General features: G+C 45.0%; 1 long non-coding RNA gene across 1 annotated transcript; it reads right to left on the bottom strand.

Annotated features, from left to right (window-relative positions):
- Positions 1–431: 431 nt before the first annotated feature.
- Positions 432–14,879, bottom strand: LOC138416899 (uncharacterized). Its single transcript, XR_011247873.1, has 6 exons — positions 14,684–14,879; positions 13,072–13,178; positions 11,317–11,450; positions 9,160–9,280; positions 2,339–3,172; positions 432–1,099 (listed from the first exon to the last, which is right to left on the bottom strand). It is a non-coding gene; the product is annotated as an uncharacterized lncRNA (long non-coding RNA).
- Positions 14,880–18,487: the final 3,608 nt, after the last annotated feature.

Genomic DNA, 18,487 nt, shown 5'->3' on the forward strand with positions numbered 1-18,487 from the left:
TCCTAACCCTCACCCTGAATCCTTACCCTCACCCTCATCCTGAACCCTCACACCTCACCCCTCACCCTAACAAGTTTGGAGGGCTGTTCCACGAACTCTAACCTTTACCCTACCCTAACCGGACCCCCATCCACATCCTAACCCTAACCCACATCATAGTCACGCCCTCAGCCCTATACTTACCCTTGAAGTACCTACCCGCATCTTCTTCATTTTTGACACTTCCCATGCATAACAAAAGACGAGGTTGTAAGGTTTCAAACATGGATCCAAGACCCATTATCCACATAAAAGGGATATAAATACTATGATCACATCATTTAAATCTCTTGCATCACCAAAATACCTCTCCACCACTTATCCAGTCGCCATTGATGGATCACATCTATCTCATACATTTTATAACTTAGCAATCAAATACGCACCAGGACTCTGGGTAATTATAGAGACAAGATTTATTTATACCATAAATATTTCAACAAATTCCACTTTCTACGATGAGTTCAATCTTCACAAAAGTAGGATGAACAGCACCTGTTTCCACTAGGATCCATAGAGCGTGAAAATCTTAATGATGACCACCAGAAAGGTCAGCACGGTTGATATCACAGATTTTTCAGTGTTCCAATACAAGTTCTACCCAAATCCATAAAGAAAGACATACGCATAGGAAACTACAAATTGAAAGCAAGTCTATTGAGATAAATATTGGACATCAATTGTATGAATCTTTAAGGCATAACTGCAGACATTCTTCAGACATTCTTCAAATTCATAGAATGACAACAAAGTATGGCTACGTACAATCCATTCGGTTTTATGAACCACTCATGAATAACCTCACAAGCCATTTGAAACCAGATGACAATTTCAAATAGCTTTGATCTACAAACAAGGCTGTGAGACAGAAAGTTAAAATCGAAATACATGAAGTAAATCCTCAATAGATATGAAAACATCCCATGGTAGTGAAGTCAATTAGCATTAGTTATTAGGGCTTTCATGCACAGACTCATCTCTGATCGATGTGATCCCAATTCATATTTGGCAAAAAATACGAAAGCTGATCTTAACAGTCATATTATTTTTCTTTGTACCCCTAAAAAGAAAAATGAACATGAAAAACTAAATTAAGCTTGGAGGCTCACATTTCCCAATCGGTATACAAAGCAACAGCATGTCAAACTTTCTAATTCACATATGCATTTAAATGAAATTGGATGAAATACCCCTAAATAAACACATACTTCTATGCCCAATGTTTCACAAGGCAGAAAACGCTCAATGAATGAAACTGAGAGGGTAACAGCCAGGAAGGCCAGGGGTCTCCAAAGGGAGGAAATGGGGTGCAAGTGTCAGACAGTTGTTATCTGTCACTTCCGAGGCAGGAGGAAACAAGCTGTTATCTTTTTTCCCCTTCTTGATACAAATTTAAACAGAGATTTTCTCTTACAATTCTGTGTTGCTATAATGACACCTGGTTCCGCCTGAACTTCACTTTTCTCATACTTTGAGCTGACCAAGGCATTTTTCTCATGGAAAGGTTTGCCTTAAGCTATGTGAATGTACTATGTATTTACCCTAGACTCTATCTTCAAGTAGGTTCTGCCTAAAGGCTCAGAACTGACTTGACAAACCAATATGCTTTACTCATACATGGCTCTCCTGATCTATGTGAATGAAGCTATCCATTTGCTCATATCAATCGTTTTATGGCCCAGGATGACTCACCTGGTGCCACGGTCATCTCCATATATCTTGTGGGTGAGGGGTCTGCTGCCATTCCTTTCTCTAATGAGTAGACTGCTAGTAGCTAGATAACATCCAGCCAAAGATGAGTAGGGGGGCACTCTTTCTGCCCCCTTCTGATGTCTATGTCAGAAGCTTTCTCTCTTTTATACTTTAATAAAACGTTGGGACACAAAAGCTCTGACTGATCAACCCTCATCACTGGCCCCGGGTTGAATTCTTCCTCTAAGGAGCCCAAGAATTCAAGCATCTTTCATGGTTAGACAACAACCTTTCCAAACAATGGTCTTTTCAAAAAAAAAAAATGATGATAAGTGATGAGTATGCATATGTCTACGAATGAAATGGGACCTATATGTCAAACCACATAAAAATATATCTTCCCTCAACATACATATAACACAACCAGGCCTTCACATGCATCGATTCTCCAACTATCAAGTCATACAAATATGGATGTAAAATATCACAATACATTCCAAAGTTTAAAAGTGATGGATATTGACTTTCGCCCGCTGGTGCTTCTTTTTATGTCATCTCCATTATATTAGCTATGACAACGAATCATGTGCTGTGCGAAGTCACTTACATTGTGTCCAACTCCTTGGGATCATATGGACTAGGCCCCACCAGGCTCCTCTCTCCATGAGATTCTCTAGGCAAAGATACTGGAGGGGGTTGCCATGCTCTCCCTCAGGAGATCTTCCTGCCCCAGGGATGGAATCCATACCTCCCATGTCTCCTGCATGGGTATGTTCTGCATGTTCTTTACCACTAGAACCACCTGGGAAGCCCCAAGACACATGAACATCAGTGGATTTGGGGATCCACGGGGCATATACAGAACCATTCCTCCAACAAAACTGAAGAATGACTTTAAAATCTCAAACAAAACATGAGTATATGTGTTCACAAACTTCATGGAGCAAGGGTTTCTTCGATCTGAAAACTGGCATCGATGAAGGACTGTGTGAAGAATACTTCAAAGTCTATTTGGCAAACACAGCCTACGTTGGCTATATTTAGTCCTCAGTTGAATGGAATGTCATGAGTACTGGTCATTTCAAATAAGTAGCCTATGACGCTGTTTACACTTATTGGGACGCGTGGTATACCACATTCACACATTTCAGTAGCATTGGTGCAAAAACGATACATTTCTCAGGGGAAGCTTCTACATGGACTCCTGGGATCAGAGCTCTAACTCATACACACATACTTTTCCTTTTAAAATGATCCTGCATGATAAGCAAACAAAACACTGGATGAACACCTAGACGGTGAGCTCTGTACTAAATGATTTTAAAGCCAGTAGATGGAATGAGCTGATGAGGAAGACTACAAACGAGTCATCTTCTTCAACTTGGTCAAACCGCTCATAGTCATACAAGTGAATGAAAAGTTGAGCCTGTTGTCATTAAATCTGTTTAAAAGAAATAGAATAATAAAACAAATTAGTAACTCTTATTTTCTTAATAAACATTGTATTATTTCTGCACAGCTTTGTTACTGGCATGAATAGAATATCTACAATAATAACTTGTCACAGTGAAATGGATTCACATTCGATATCGATTCACATCTATAATTGATGCCATAGCTGTTTGATACTATTGCTTGAATGAATGCAACTTATGTGACTTCACAAACTACAAACACGACTAACATAATAGGTATTAAAAAACCTTGAGTGACATGAGCGTGAAGACTTAGTAGAGTTGCTCTCAAGAATAATGATACTATTATTCGCTCTAGCCATAGTACTGGAATCTGTACATTAACACCCCTGCAAAACAAAAGGAAAGGATAGAATAATAATAAAGGAACTTCATAACTATATTCCTACTGTAAACATTCAACACTATGTTTTCTTTTAAACTGACTTTCATATTTGGTCTACTGTAACCTCTTCTGTGTTCATTTTATGCTAAACTTATTGCTAACAGTAAAATTACCATACGAGCTCTAATTAATTTTTTTTTTTACTTGCAAAGCTACTGATAGAACCAAAGGCCAATATCTACATCAAACAGGAGAAACGGAATGGAAACTGTAAACAATTTTATGGAAGAACATTTCCGTGCTCCTATTCAGTCAAATGGGCATTCAAAAGGATGTGATTTTTCTGAAAGTTTATTTCAGAAACTTGGAATTGGATGACTGCAAACAATAAAACTAACAATATATTGATACATAATATTAATAATATACAGTGGGTCATTCTTTTTTTATTCTGCCACAGCTAACAGACAGAAAGTCAGTTGTCATAACTACTACTAACATAAGACCCTCACCGATAAGTGAAGATATATAGGAAAATCCATAATAGCTCTAAAAACCATCAAAGATAAAATGGTAATTAAAAAATACACTGACAGTTTAGCTGGTATAAGAAACAGGATGATTATGAAAGCAAAGCCAACAATCATGGATAGGCCATGGAAGCCCGTGGCTGTCACCAGTGTTGACTTATATCCTTCATCTGAGGTTGTTAAAAGCGCTTGGTAAAATCCAGAGGTTTGCAGCAGTGGTAACCTCCTGAACAGACTGAAATAAAAAGGGTTTCCAGAATATCCTGATGATTTCCATCTACTAGGCTGTGATGAGCTCAAGCAATGCATACTCCAGAGGACAGAAGACAGACAGGTTGGGAACACGTCTACTGCACTTACGGAGAAAGGGAATGTTGCTGCTCAGCCTAGTACAAGTGTAGAAGCAACACCTTGGTGATTCGACCTTTAAAGACTCGATACATATGAGAACGACTGGTATGAATAAACCTTCAGAAGTGCTTTCTCAGACCTCCTCCCATCATAAGCACAAGCATAATGAAAACACTGAGTTTTCATGGTCTCACCCAAAATAAGACTCACTTATGGCTTTGCTTTGAGAATAGTTGAACTACTCATTGTTCAAGAGAAATGATCCTTTCTTCTCTGAAGATTTGTGAATCATTCACAGGGTGTGGTGAATAAACTACTTAAGGGTCTAATACATAAAAATGCAATAGGCTAAGCACAGAGATGTTTTTCTCCCTTTCTCAAAGGATGGAACATTTTGTATTTGCACTGATTTTATGTCTTGACTTCATGTACAATTATATACTGATTTTTTTAGTTGACATACAATAGGACTAAAAATATTGATATAATACTGATAACTCATGTTGGTATGTGTGGTTGTCACATAGGATTCACAGGAGATTTAAATTCACAGTTGTCAACGTAAAGGATGAATGCTATTTAGCTTCTTCGTGAATCTAGGCCACGAATGAAGAGTTTTCCTCAACATATTTCACTGAGAGAAATACAAGGATGATAGGCATAATACTATGCTTCGACTCATGGATATCTAAGCATTGCTCACAATACAGATCTGATTTTCAACATCAGGGTTCTTTCAGTGTCCTTGAACAGCATTTGTTTTTCTGTATACAGAAGAAAAAACTCATGAGTATCAAACTGGTTCACATAAAACATGTGTATGAATTGTTATCTTCCTGAACCAGGGATCAAACCCACATCACTTCCCCCTCCTGCACTGGTAGGCAGATTTTTTATTTATCAACTGTGCCACCTAGGAATCGACATACATTTCAAGGACCACTGCCATCAGCTTCTACTGTTCATGACCAAAGTAGGAGAAACAATATTGGAAGAAGTACTCATAAGGGTACTCATAGGAAGTACTCATAAGTCAAGGAACTGTTATACTGGGTACTCTCGTTGTTACTGGGACAAGTCAGTTCCTCCGATGATGATGGGTATAACTGAAAAATTATTACAAATGCATGGGCTGTGATGTCTACGTGATAAATGTGTTCCTCTTATACTATTGCTTCAGGGATGCCTACTTCAGCATGAAGGAATGCACTTCAAGGGATGCCCGCTATTCCAGCTCAAGCAACAGATAGTGAAGTGCAGATCATTGTCCTTTGTTGAAAATAATCAGCACTTTGTCAACATAGGGAACATGCCAGAGGAACCCTTGGGATGGAACTCTAAAAACAGGTTGGGCCCTCTTTTTGCCAAGCCCTGCGATAAAATACAAATCAGAAAAAGAAAAATAGCATCGGTTTTGTCAGGACTTCCTCATCTTTTCTTTCTTGGTAGCAGGAAGCAGACATTGAGGCCAGAGGACTGCAGGATTTCATTGTGAACTAACGTTGGGTGGGGTGGAAGCTCATCACTCTAGTAAGAATGTGGTTCAAAAAAATGGAATTTCATTCACTTCATGGACATAGAGTTCTATAATCCTTCATTAAGGAATTCAATAAGCTATATTTCCTTACACCTTCACAATCTCTTGGTTTACGAGAACATCAATTGCTAGTCCAGCACTTATACAATGAGTGTTACAGGTAGTATGAATGTATAAATGATGATGAGCAATGACAGGAAGTTTATTTAATCTCTGTTTGAATTCTTGATTTTTTATATAATTTTTTATAATATCCTTACAGATGTGAATATTTTACTGACATGTATAAATACACGTTGAGTAGTGCTATGATAACTCATAGTGTTGGCACAATAAATATCATGGTTACTATGTGCTTTTCATATATTCCTTTTGAGATTCTCTTCCATTATACATTATCATAAGATATTTAATAGTTTCCTAAACTGTACAGTAGGTCCTTGTGGCTTCTTTTATATATAGTAATGTACTTGTTAATAATTCAAACAAAAACTGGTACACAAATACTCATAGTGACATTCACAATAGCTCAAAGGTAGAACTCATTCAAGTGTCCGTTGGTGGGAGACTGAATATGCAACACAAGGTATATTCAGAAGCTTGAACGGTATTCCACCATACGAAAAAGTACATTAAATGGTGCTGCCACTCTGCAAGACATTACAGAAATGACTCCAAAACAAACACATGGAATAAATACATAGTTCGATTCCAATTCAAGCTATGTACCCAAAAGGATTGGGAAAGGGGGCTGAAAAAATGGATACTTCTTCCGTCATACTCACAACAGCATGATTCACACTGGCAAACAAACAGAAGTGATCTAAGTGTCCATGGCAGCCAATTCCATAAACAAACTGTGGTATACACACAATGGAATCTGATTCGGCCCTTCAAAGTCAGTAATTCTGACAATGCGACAATGTGGACAAACCTTATGGTCATTAGATCATGTGAAATAAACCAGACCAAGAAAAGACAAACGTTCTGTGATTCCACTCATATGAGATATCCAAACAAGTCAAATCTGTCAGAAATAGCAGAGAGTGATTCCGACCGATCGAAAAGAGTTCATGTTTCATGGACCTCAGTTTCCCTTGGAAAAACTGACTTCCCGTGATATCTCCAAAACCAATTAGACAAATAATTGGAAGCTATATCCAGTCAAATGAATGTAGACATAATGTTATATACAGTGTACACCAAACTCACTCAAACTTCTTAACAGACAAAAGGCAAAACTGTATCTATGGTACCTCAGCTTAGCTTAAAACTGTATCTACAGTACCTCACTTCTGCTTATAAAATTTAACAACAACAACAACAACACACTAAAGTCTATCCAAAAAAGGATATAAAACATATATAACATTAACTTTAAAGAATTAGACATTTAAACTGTGAAAAACCTTATTCACAAAACTTAAACACAAGCCACAGGAAAATATATTTATAAAATACATATCTGATAAAGGATTGTACTCCAAATATACCAAAAAATCTAGAACAATCTCATAAAAAATGTATACACCTAAACACCTGGCCTACAAAAATATAAAGATAGCAAATAAGCCTATCAAAAAGACTCAAAATCACATATCATTAGGAAATTACAAACTAAAATAACAGTGAGGTAGCACTGCACACCTATTAGATCCAGTAAACTCAAAAAAAAAAAACGGGGGTAGGGCACAACTTCTCCGGTGGCTCAGTGGTAAAGAATCTGCCTGACAATGCAAGACACTCTAGTTTGATCCCTTACCCCAGAAGATCCCACATGCCACAGAGAAACATAGCTGGATTTTTCCACAGCTAAACAAAGCTCACCTGTGACCTGAATACTATATGGCTAGCACTTACTAAACAGCTTTGAAAACGTCCAGACAAAAAGTATCACATGATTATATACAACAGCTCTACTTGTAATAACTAAAAACTTTCAAATATCAGGATGTCTTCAGTAGATGACAGTGTAAACAAATGGGGATACATCCAAAGTGAAGGGGAGCAAATGCTACCACAAAATATACCACCTCAGCATGAGAATTAGTGGGACCCAATTAACTTTTTTTTTTAGAGGACACATGATCATCTCTGAAACCCAAGTTCAAGACAGCTCTTCTGTGAGTCACATTTACCAGAGAAATCTCATTTCAAAGGAATCCTCTCTATATGCCAGATAGAAGGATGAGACACAGTCTTTTGAAACTCTTTTTTCTTTTCTATCGATAGGGAAAGCTAAGCCGTAAATCTGCACAACAACCATACCCTTCCTTTCCTTTGGTTGTATCTGTAAAATATTTGTTTCTTTTTTAATTTGGCTGCGCCAGGTCAACCTTCATTGAGGTAAGCCAGATATTTAGCTACAACATGCAAATTCTCCTTTGTGGCATGGGAGATCTAGCTCTTGGATCAGGGAATGAACCTGGGCCTCCTTCTTTGGGAGTGTCCAGTCTCAGCCACTGGACCACCAGAAAGTGCCTGTTTTGTTTTCAGATGAAGATGGAATCTAAGGTGATATCTTGGGCCATTTCAGTCACTGACTCAGTTTCCTGAGTTTCTCCAAAGCACGCACAAGGTGCACATTATTAAACTGGTTTGCAAAACAAGAAAAGGTTGTCTGCTACAACACTGTATGCTTACAAATATCTAAATGGTAAATGGCATATTATTTATTTTTAATTACTATGGGGGGGGGAGAAAGAATGCAGGATTCATACATGTTACCACATGAATAAATATTAAAACCATCTTCAGTGAAAAAGAAATCCACATAGAAAAGGCCACCCAGAACCCTTATTCACCATGTCTGCTTTCAATCCATCAAGTTTGTCCAAATAACTGAAAATCTCAGTAACACTCTAAATAAAGAAAAAAGGATGAAGATGGAAACAAAAGATATATTCATACACTTGAACAATTGCTAAAAGTGGAAGTGGGGCAGTGGATTACATTATAATGTAGGTACCATATGATTTCCTGATTTTGGAGATTATGTGCTGGTTCTGCAGAAGGTACCCATTTTGGATAAAACACATAGAGTATTTTAGATGATGTGGCAAATGCTAGCACTTGTTCCCATTGCTAGGCATTTTCTGTACATTTTAAATGACTGGAAAGTATACTAGGTTTCAAAACAACCATGTCAATACCACAAAAGAAATTTAGCGCAGACAGGCAGGAAACTTTCTGATACAGGCCAAGACTTACCCAGATGAAGTTCAAGGGAAGCTGCGATGCTCACTGCCCGTGAAGGAGTCCACGTGGAATGAAGAAGTAGTGTGGGAAGTCTATTAGTAACCACCATGTCTTGGGTCCTCTGGATGACCTACTGCAGGAGAAACAGATCTTACAGATAAAATGTTCCACATCACTTCACAAAAAGTTGTTAGACTACATTCAGTAAAGCTGAATCATTTTGGATTAATTTACAATCATAAAATACTACCCTTTACAGTCCAAAAATCACTTGCATTTCTATACACTAATAACAATCAGGAAAAAAATATTAAGAAAATCCCACTTAAATAAAACATCTAGCAACAAACTTAATCAAGAACATAAAAAACCAGTAGTCAGAAAACTAGAAGGCACTGATAAAGAAACCAAAGAAAATACAAACACACAGAAAATTATTCCACGCTCATGCACTGGAACAATGAGGAATTAAAAGGTCCATTCCAACCAAAGTCATCAACAAATACACGGACTGCAATCACAAAATAATATTCAATGGCATTTTTCACAGAAATAGAAATATTCCTAATATTAGGCTGCTACTGTTGAACAGGACCTTAAACGGCCAAAAAGACTCTGAGAAAGAGGAACACAGCTGGAGGCATCTTCCTATCCCTCTTCAAACTACATCACGGAGCTGTAGTGACCACCACAGTGAGGAACTGGCAGGAACACAGACACATGGACTCCAGGAGAGAATAGAGAGCCCAGAAACGAACCCACCTGTACATGGTCAGTTCCTGAAAATCAAACCAGGAACGAGCGAAGAGGAAAGGACAGTCTTCTCAAGAAACAGTGACAGGAAAATGGCCACCTACACGGAAGAACATCAGTGTTCATCCTCTACATCATCTAACGCAAATCTAACTGAAAACCCACCGCTTTGCACACGGAGCTCTTTCCCCCTGAGTCCTCTGAGATGGACCTCCAGTCAGCCCTCAGCTGGACACAGGAAACGTCTACTCCATCCTCATTTTTCGCTCTTGCAGCGCCTCCCTGCTGGTGGGCACTGAGGCAACCCTGCTCCTCTCAGCCTGGATGCAGCCCTGTTATCCAGAAGCCTGAGCCCTGATGGTCCTGAGGAGACAAAGCTCCCGCCAGCTGCTCACGGAGCAGAGTCTAAAGGCAAAGCGTCCTGCGCCCGCGGGTCAGAGGGGCCTTTGGCGCCCCCTGCGGGCCACAAGAGAAGAGCGGGCAGCCCGGTGCTCACAGACCTCAGAGGGCTCACCCAGAAGCAGCTCTGCTGTGAGCACTCAGACTGGAAGCCCAAACTGAAATGGAGCAGAATAGCTCCATGACCCTCCGCAAAACATGGCTAAGGAACAATCAGAGCCTGCATGGAATGCAGCCATAAAAAGGAACACATTTGAGTTTGTTCTAATAAAGGGGAGGGAAGTCAGTCAAAGAGAGAAAAACATGGAATCTAGAAGGATGGTACTGACGAGTCTGTTCACAGAGCAGCAATGGAGGTGCAGACATAGAGAACAGACTTACAGACGAGGGTGGGGAACAAGAGGGAGAGGGTGAGATGAATGGAGAGAGCAGCATGGATGCAGGTACACCTACATTTGTAAATAGACAACCAATGGGAATTTGCTGTATGATTCAGGGAACTCAAACTGGGGCTCAGTAGTAACCTGGAGAGGTGGGAATGCGTGCGAGGTGGGAGGGAGATTCAAGAGCAAGAGGACATAGGTACACCTAATGTGGATGTATGACAAATCAAACCAATATTGTAAAGCAATGATCAATCAACTAAAAAGAAATAACTTTTAAAAAATCTGAACATAAACACAAACTTTGCAACAAGGTAACTCCATTTTAAAAACTATAGAATTTTAGAAAACTACTAAAGTTCTACATGACCTTTGGTCTGGTAATCAGGTCTAACATACACAAAACAAGCCAACTTACCAAATTATGAATATAAATTAGTTAAAACATTGCCTTTTATCATTTCATACATTTACCCCGTGGAGGACCTTACTCAAGAGAACCAAAAACAAACTGTTAAATGAACCACGGACCACCCACCCTGGCCAGGCAACAGAGAAAAGAAAACACTTGCAGGAGTCATCTTACAACAGGAGGCCCTGGGAAGGAACAAGGAACGAACAAGCTACCACCAACCAGAATTCTGGAGAGGTCAGGTGATGGGAGGCTCCAGTTCAGAGGTCCTACCAACCTCCCAGGATCCACATTGCTGGAATCCATCTCAGCTGAGTGATGCGTGTGCCCCCAAGAGAGATCCCAATTCAGAATGCCTGGCAAGAGACAAACCAGAAATTAACCCAATGACCATAAAACCTGAGACTGTGAGCCACGTGACAGAGTGGTTCTCTCCGTTTCCCTCACCCTCCTGCCCTCCACCCCGGCAGCCCTTCCCAATAAAGCCTCTCGCTTGGACAGCACTCCTCTCCTCAGACAACTCATTGCCCAGTGTCAGACAAGAACTCACTCTCAAGCCCTGGGAAGGGATCCCCCTTCCTTCATCAAAAGCAATATCCAGGAGAAAATATCTTCAAAACGTTATCTTGTAGAGAAGGAAATGGCAATGGCAGCCCGCTCCAGTACCATTGCCTGGAGAATCCCATGGACAGAGAAGCCTGGTAGGCTGCAACCCCGGGGTCACTAAGAGACGGACACGACTTCACTGAGTGACTTCACTTTCACTTTTCACTTTCATGCACTGGAGAAGGACATGGCAACCCACTCCAGTGTTCTTGCCTGGAGAATCCCAGGGACAGAGGAGCCTGGTAGGCTGCTGTCTATGGGGTCGCGCAGAGTCAGGCACGACTGAAGCGACGCAGCCGCAGCAGCAGCAGCAGCAGCAGCAGAGAAGGAAATGGCACCACCTGCAGTACTCTGGTCTCAGAAATCCCAGGGATAGAGGAGCTTGGTGGGCTACAGTCCAAAAGCAGGGCATTTCTGATGGGAGGAAACAGTCCCAGGGAAGCTGAGCTGCTCACCAAAGGCCCCAGAGCTTTGGATAGCACACCAGAGCTGGGGCTGAGGATTCCCAGCTGCCATGCCTCTTGATCCTGGCCTCTTTCACTAGATACATGTGTGGAAAACTAGAATCTAAAATATGCCCTGGTGGTTCCATAGTAAAGAATCCACCTGCCAGTGCTGGAGATGCATGTGCGATCCCTAGGATGGGAAGATTCCACATCCTATGGAGTCTGTGTGCCACAACAGCCGAACCTGTGCTCTAGATCCTGGAAGCCACGATGCCGAGTTCACATGCTGCAGCCACTGAAGCCCGTGAGCCTGTGCCCCTCAACAAGAGGAGACACTGCAGTGAGAAGCCTGCAAACCACTAGTTATGGCCCATGCTCACCAAAACTAGAGAAAAGCCCACACACAAAGATGCAACACAGCCAACAATCAATAAAACTGTTTTCCTAAAAAAATGCATATCTGACAAAGAAACTGTACTCAAATTGTCCAAGAACACTAGAGCAAACAAGCCCATTCATAATTGGTAGTGACTGAAATAGGCCACTGAGGGTATACTGATAGTAAACTATCATAGAAAAACATACTCAAGATACTGGTGCAATGCATGCAGAGCCCCCTTTGAAAGACAATCTGACAGGTTTTTTTTTTTCAGTAACCACATGGGACAAGCACTGAATTCTGTGTATGACAAGCGGTGGAAGCCAGGTATCTTACCATTGGAAGGCAAAGTTACAGATAAACAAAAGGAAACGTTACAATGTCCATGTCGTGGTGGATCAGGTTGGAGACATCACAAATTACCTTTAACTGAATATGTTCAAAGGTGAGCATATTGAGCTCCTACATGTATGTTTTAAATATCATTCTCTAATAAAAGGGAACAGGAAACATCTCTGATGGCCCAGTGGTAAAGAATCTGCCTACCGATGCAGGGAACACGGGTTCAATCCCTGTGTAGAAGATTCCACACACCCAGGGACAACGAAGCCCTTGAACAACTCTTGAAGTTTGCATGCTCCAGAGCCCAAGTTCTGCAAACAGAGAAAGCACTGCAATGAGAAGCCATGGCACAGCAACTAGAGGGTAGCCTCTGCTCACTACAACTAGACAAACGAGCAATAAAGACCCAGCACAGTCAAAAATAATGTAATGTTAATAAAGGGACAGTTCTTTGAAGAAATGACTGAGACTAGGGGTGAGACTGTAAATATATGAGCCAGGGTCATCTTAAATTATGAGAAATTAAAGAAACTAAAGACAACTATCAAGCTGTCCAAACTGATACAAATGAATGATGACACAGTGTTATCTGTATACACCAGCAAATAACAATCTGAAAGGGAATTTAAACAAACAATTCCCTTTCAATCATATCAACAGTAATAAAAGACTTTGCTATGGACAGAATGAGGATGACAAGACTGGCACACTGGAAATGATACATGATTGCTGAAAAATACCCTAAAGACATGGACAGATACTCCATAGTGATGAAAAGGCTTCAGTTGGCAATACCGTGGAAGGCATCTTCAATCTGAAATGAAGATTCAATATGAATTACAAAAGGCTGAAACGTGGCTGCTAAACCACAAAAGATGCCAGCATTCTCGGCCTCCAGAGAATTCAATCCAGGGCAAGTGAAGAAGCTTGATGGCTCAGAGGTTTTCTGTTTAAAAGTTTTATTAAAGTATAAAAGAGATCGAGAGAGCTGCTGACATAGACATTAAAAGGGGGAAGAAAGAGTACCCCCTGCTAGTCTTTAGCCAGATGTTATAGAGCCACTAGCAGTCTGCTAATGAAAGAAAGACAATGTCTCAGAGAGTGGCACCAGGCCCCTCACCCACAGCAAGCATTGAGATAACATTGGCAGCAGATGAGTCATCCCAGGCCATAAAATGATGGACATGAATCTTGAAGAAAGGCAGATTTCCAAGCAAATATATAGTTTCATTCACATAGATTAAGAGAACAAGGTATGAGTAAAACATACTGGTTTGTCAAGTCGTTTCTGAGCCTTTAGGGGGAAGTGACCTGAAGACAGAGCCTTGGGTAAATACATAGCACATTAGCATACCTTAAGACAAACATTTCCATAAGAAAAATGCATTGCTTAGTTCAAGGTTTGAGAAAAGTTAAATTCAGGTGGAGCCAGGAGTGGTCATGGCAACACAGAATTTTCAGAGAAACCTCCTTTTAAATTTGTATCAAGATGGAGAAAAAAAAATGCAGCACTCTTTTGTCTCCTCCTGCCTCTTAAGACAGAGAAAAAAACGTCTGACACTTGCAGTCTATTTTCTCTGGCTGGAGACCCCTGGCCTTCCTGCCTGTTATCCTCTCCAGGCCTGTAGGAAGCAACACACTAGGCTGCTTGGGAAAACCGCGCGGGTCTGAGCTTTATGCAAAGGGGTAAAGCGGCAAAACCCTTGGCCCCAAAGGCGAGGCTTTTCTGCGACCGCCATTTTAGTCGGCTCCGAGACTGCAAACAAAGAGGGCAGAATACATGGTTCCCTGCTCCACCCAGTCCGAGTTCCCTTACCTGTGGCCCACAGCCCTGCGCTCTACTCGCTGGATGCCAATCGACGGGGACCCAGGAGCCCACGAAACGAGCATTCCCAGCTGCAATGGCGAGCCCTGAGAGCCCTGGCCCCCGACGCGCCGCCATGTTCATCCCGCCCCAGACCCGCTCACGTGAGCCGCGCTCCTGACCAGCCGCCCAGGCTCGCCCCGCCCCCGACGCGCTCACGGTGCGCCCCACCCCCACGCCCCCTTCCAGGACAGGCCCGCGGGACCGCGACTGCCTCCAGGTGAAACACAAGGACAAGCAAATCCACCCCACCGAGACAATCCAAGCTTTTTCTCAGCTGATCTGTCTATGATTTAGGGATAAAACTATGACTATAGAAAGCAAAGATGACCTAGGACAGCCATGATAGTCTATAGAGCCAGACCCTGGCGGGCAGAGGCTTGAAGAGGGTCCGGGAGCTCTGTCAGAACAGCAAGCCTCTGTAGCGTAGCGGTTAGGTGCGCTGGTGAGCAGGCAGACGATGGTCTGTAAGTCAGGAGTTCAAGTCTGCAGCTTAACTCTTTTGCTCTTAGGGGGCGGGGGACAGCAACAGGCGGGACTTAGACCAGGAACGTTTATTTTTATTTTAGAGGTTTATTGTTTAGCTTAGGGTTAGGGTTCGGGCAACCCCCCAACTTGTTCAGGTTCGGGTTCAGGGTTAGGGTTAGAATTTGGGGATCCCCCCTCTTCTAAGAGTTCGGGTTTGGGTTAGGGTTCATGTCAGGGTCAGGGTTCGGGTTACGGTTAGGGTTAGCATTAGTGTTGGGGTTACAGCTTAAAGTGAGCCCTAATAGGGCCCATAGTTCTTTATTAGCCTGCCCTGGCGGGCCGAGGCTTGAAGAGGGTTCGGGAGCCCTGCTGAAAGCAGTAAGCCTCTGTATCATAGGGGTTAGGCGGGCCAGTAGGCAGGCAGACTACGGCCTCTAAATCAGGAGTTCAAGTCTCTAGTCTGACCTTTTCGCTTTTAAGGGGCAGGGGACTGCAAGAGCCAGGGCTTAGACCAGAAAATTTTTTTATTTTAGAGGTTTATTGTTAAGCTTAGGGTTAGGGTTCGGGCAACCCCCCCCACTTGTTAGGGTTCGGGTTCAGGTTAGAATTCGGGGACCCCCCTCTTCTTAGAGTTCGGGGCGTTACCATTAGGGTTATAGGTTAAAGTGAGGGCTAAGAGGGTCCATAGTTCTTTATTAGCCTGCCCTGGTGGGCTGAGGCTTGAAGAATGCCTGGGAGGCTGACTCGTGGGCGCCCAGCAGCTGCCTCACACACGTAGCTTCCCTAGCCCTCTGCTCCCCAGCAGGGGGGTGTGCAGCTGGTTGGGGCCTGCCCCTGCCTGTCTGGGCTCCCGCCCACAGCCCCAGCTCAGGGGGAGCAGCCCCTGAGCCAAGACCTGCAGCAGGAACAGAGCGTGCCCCCCCCCCCCCCCCCCGGAAGCCAAGTGAACAGCATGCGGGGAAAAGAGCCTACTCCAGGGAAGAAAGGCAGCCCAGCCGCGTGAGGAAGCCCAGCCGCGAGCAGCTGCAAGCCCTGCTTGGGCGGAGCCCAGTGCGACTTCAGTACCACAGAGATTCAGCTCTCGTTAGGGGCCCGATCTAGCAGAGTTACTGGCGGGAGGTTGCTCTGCCCTGGGCAAGCCTTGCCCAGACTTGCATCGCTGCTAGGCTTCCTGCCCAGGAAGGAGCACGCTGCGCGAGGCTGGGAGACGCCACTGGCGCCTTCCTGGCCTCAGTTCCTCTTCTGCCTTGCCTTTGCACCAAAGCCCCAGGCCTCCTTGGGGAGGGCTTAGATGCCAGTGGGTTGCACACTGCCAAGGGCTCCAGCAGTGTGAGCTCTGTCAGACGGAAGGGAAGGGCAGGTGCAGGGCTCCTCCAGCGGTTGCTTGGCCGCCCAGGCTCAGCGCCTAACGGAGAGCACCAGGCTCCCAGGGCCCCTGGCTGGGGTCTGCAGCCCCGCACACCCGGAGGCTGACTCCGTGGGCGCCCAGCAAGTGCATGACAGACGTAGGTTCCCTAGCACTCTCCTCCCCAGCAGAGACATCTGCAAGTGGTTGGGGTCTGATCCTGCCTGTCTGGGTTCCCACCCACAGCACCAACTCAGGGGAAGCAGCCCCTGAGGCAAGACCTGCTGGAGGAGCCCTGCGCCCCCGCCTGATCGGCGAGTGCACAGCCAAGAGGGAAGCGAGCCACCTCGGGGAAAGAGGAGGCAGCCCAGCCCCGTCAAGCTGAAATCCCTGCTTGCCCAGGCCAAGTGTGCCTCCAGTACAGCAGAGTTCCAGCTCTGATCAGAGGCCCGATCTGGCAGAGTTCCTGGCGCGAGGCTTCTCTGCCATGGGCGAGCCTTGCCCAGACTTGCCTTGCTTTTACGCTACCTCCCCAGGAAGGAGCATGCTGCGCAAGGCTGGGAGAAGCCACTGGAGCCTTCCTGGGCTCAGCTCCGCTCCTCCCTTGCCTTTGAACCTAGGCCCCAGGGGTCCTTGGGGATTGCTTAGGGCCTGGTGGATTGCACACTGCCAAGGGCTCCAGCAGTGAGAGCTCTGTGAGAGGGAAGGGAAAGGTAAGTGCAGGAATCCTCGAGCGGTTGCTTGGCAGCCAAGACTCAGCGGCTCACGAAGAGCACCAGGCTCCCAGGGCCCCTGGCTGGGGTCTGCAGCCCCGCACACCTGGAGGCTGACTCCGTGGGCGCCCAGCAAGTGCATGACAGACGTAGATTCCCTAGCACTCTCCTCCCCAGCACAGACATGTGCCGGTGGTTCGGGCCTGATCCTGCAAGTCTGGGTCCCGCCCACAGCCCCAACTCAGGGAAGCAGCCCCTGAGGCAAGACCTGCTGGAGGAGCCCAGCTACCTCGCCTGATTGGCGAGTGCACAGCCAGCAGGGAAGCGAGCCTCCTCGGGGGAAGAGGAGGCTGCCCAGCCCCTTCAGGCTGAAAGCCCTGCTTGCCCGAGCGAAGTGTGCCTCTGCCTGGGCTCCCGCCCCCAGCCCCAGCTCAGGGCAAGCAGCCCCTGAGCCAAGACCTGCAGGAGGGGCAGAGCGCCCCCGCCTGGAAGCCGAGTGAACAGCAGGGGGAGGCGAGCCTCCTCCAGGGAAGAAGAGGCAGCCCAGCCGCGTGTGGCTCTAGCCCTACTTGGCTGGGCCCCAGTGCGCCTCCAGTACGGCAGAGCTCCAGCTCTGCTCAGAGGCCCGATCTGGCATAGTTGCTGGCACGAGGATGCTCTGCTCTGGGCGAGCCTTGCCCAGACTTGGCTCGCTGATAGGCTTCCTGCCCAGGAAGGAGCAGGCTGCACGAGGCTGGGAGATGCCGCTGGCGCCTTCCTGGTGTCAGCACCGCTCCTGCCTTGCCTTTGCACCTTGGCCCCAGGAGTCCTTGGCAAGGGCTTAGGGGCCGGTGGCTTGCACACTGCCAAGGGCTCCAGCAGTGAGAGCTCTGTGAGAGGGAAGGGAAGGGCAAGTGCAGCGCTCCTCCAGCGGTTCCTTGGCCGACCAGACTCAGCGCCTCACGGAGACCACCAGGCTCCCAGGGCCCCTGGCTGGGGTCTGCAGCCCCTCACACCCGGAGGCTGATTCCGTGGGCGCCCAGCAAGTGCATGACAGACGTAGGTTCCCTAGCACTCTCCTCCCCAGCACAGACATGTGCCAGTGGTTCGGGCCTGATCCTGCGTGTCTGGGTTCCCGCCCACAGCCCCAACTCAGGGGAAGCAGCCCCTGAGGCAAGACCTGCTGGAGGAGCCCTGCTCCCCCGTCTGATTGGCGAGTGCACAGCCAGCAGGGAAGCGAGCCTCCTCGGG

The sequence above is a fragment of the Ovis canadensis genome, chromosome 13, assembly GCF_042477335.2.
Source record: "Ovis canadensis isolate MfBH-ARS-UI-01 breed Bighorn chromosome 13, ARS-UI_OviCan_v2, whole genome shotgun sequence".
In the NCBI taxonomy this organism is placed as follows: domain Eukaryota; kingdom Metazoa; phylum Chordata; class Mammalia; order Artiodactyla; family Bovidae; genus Ovis; species Ovis canadensis.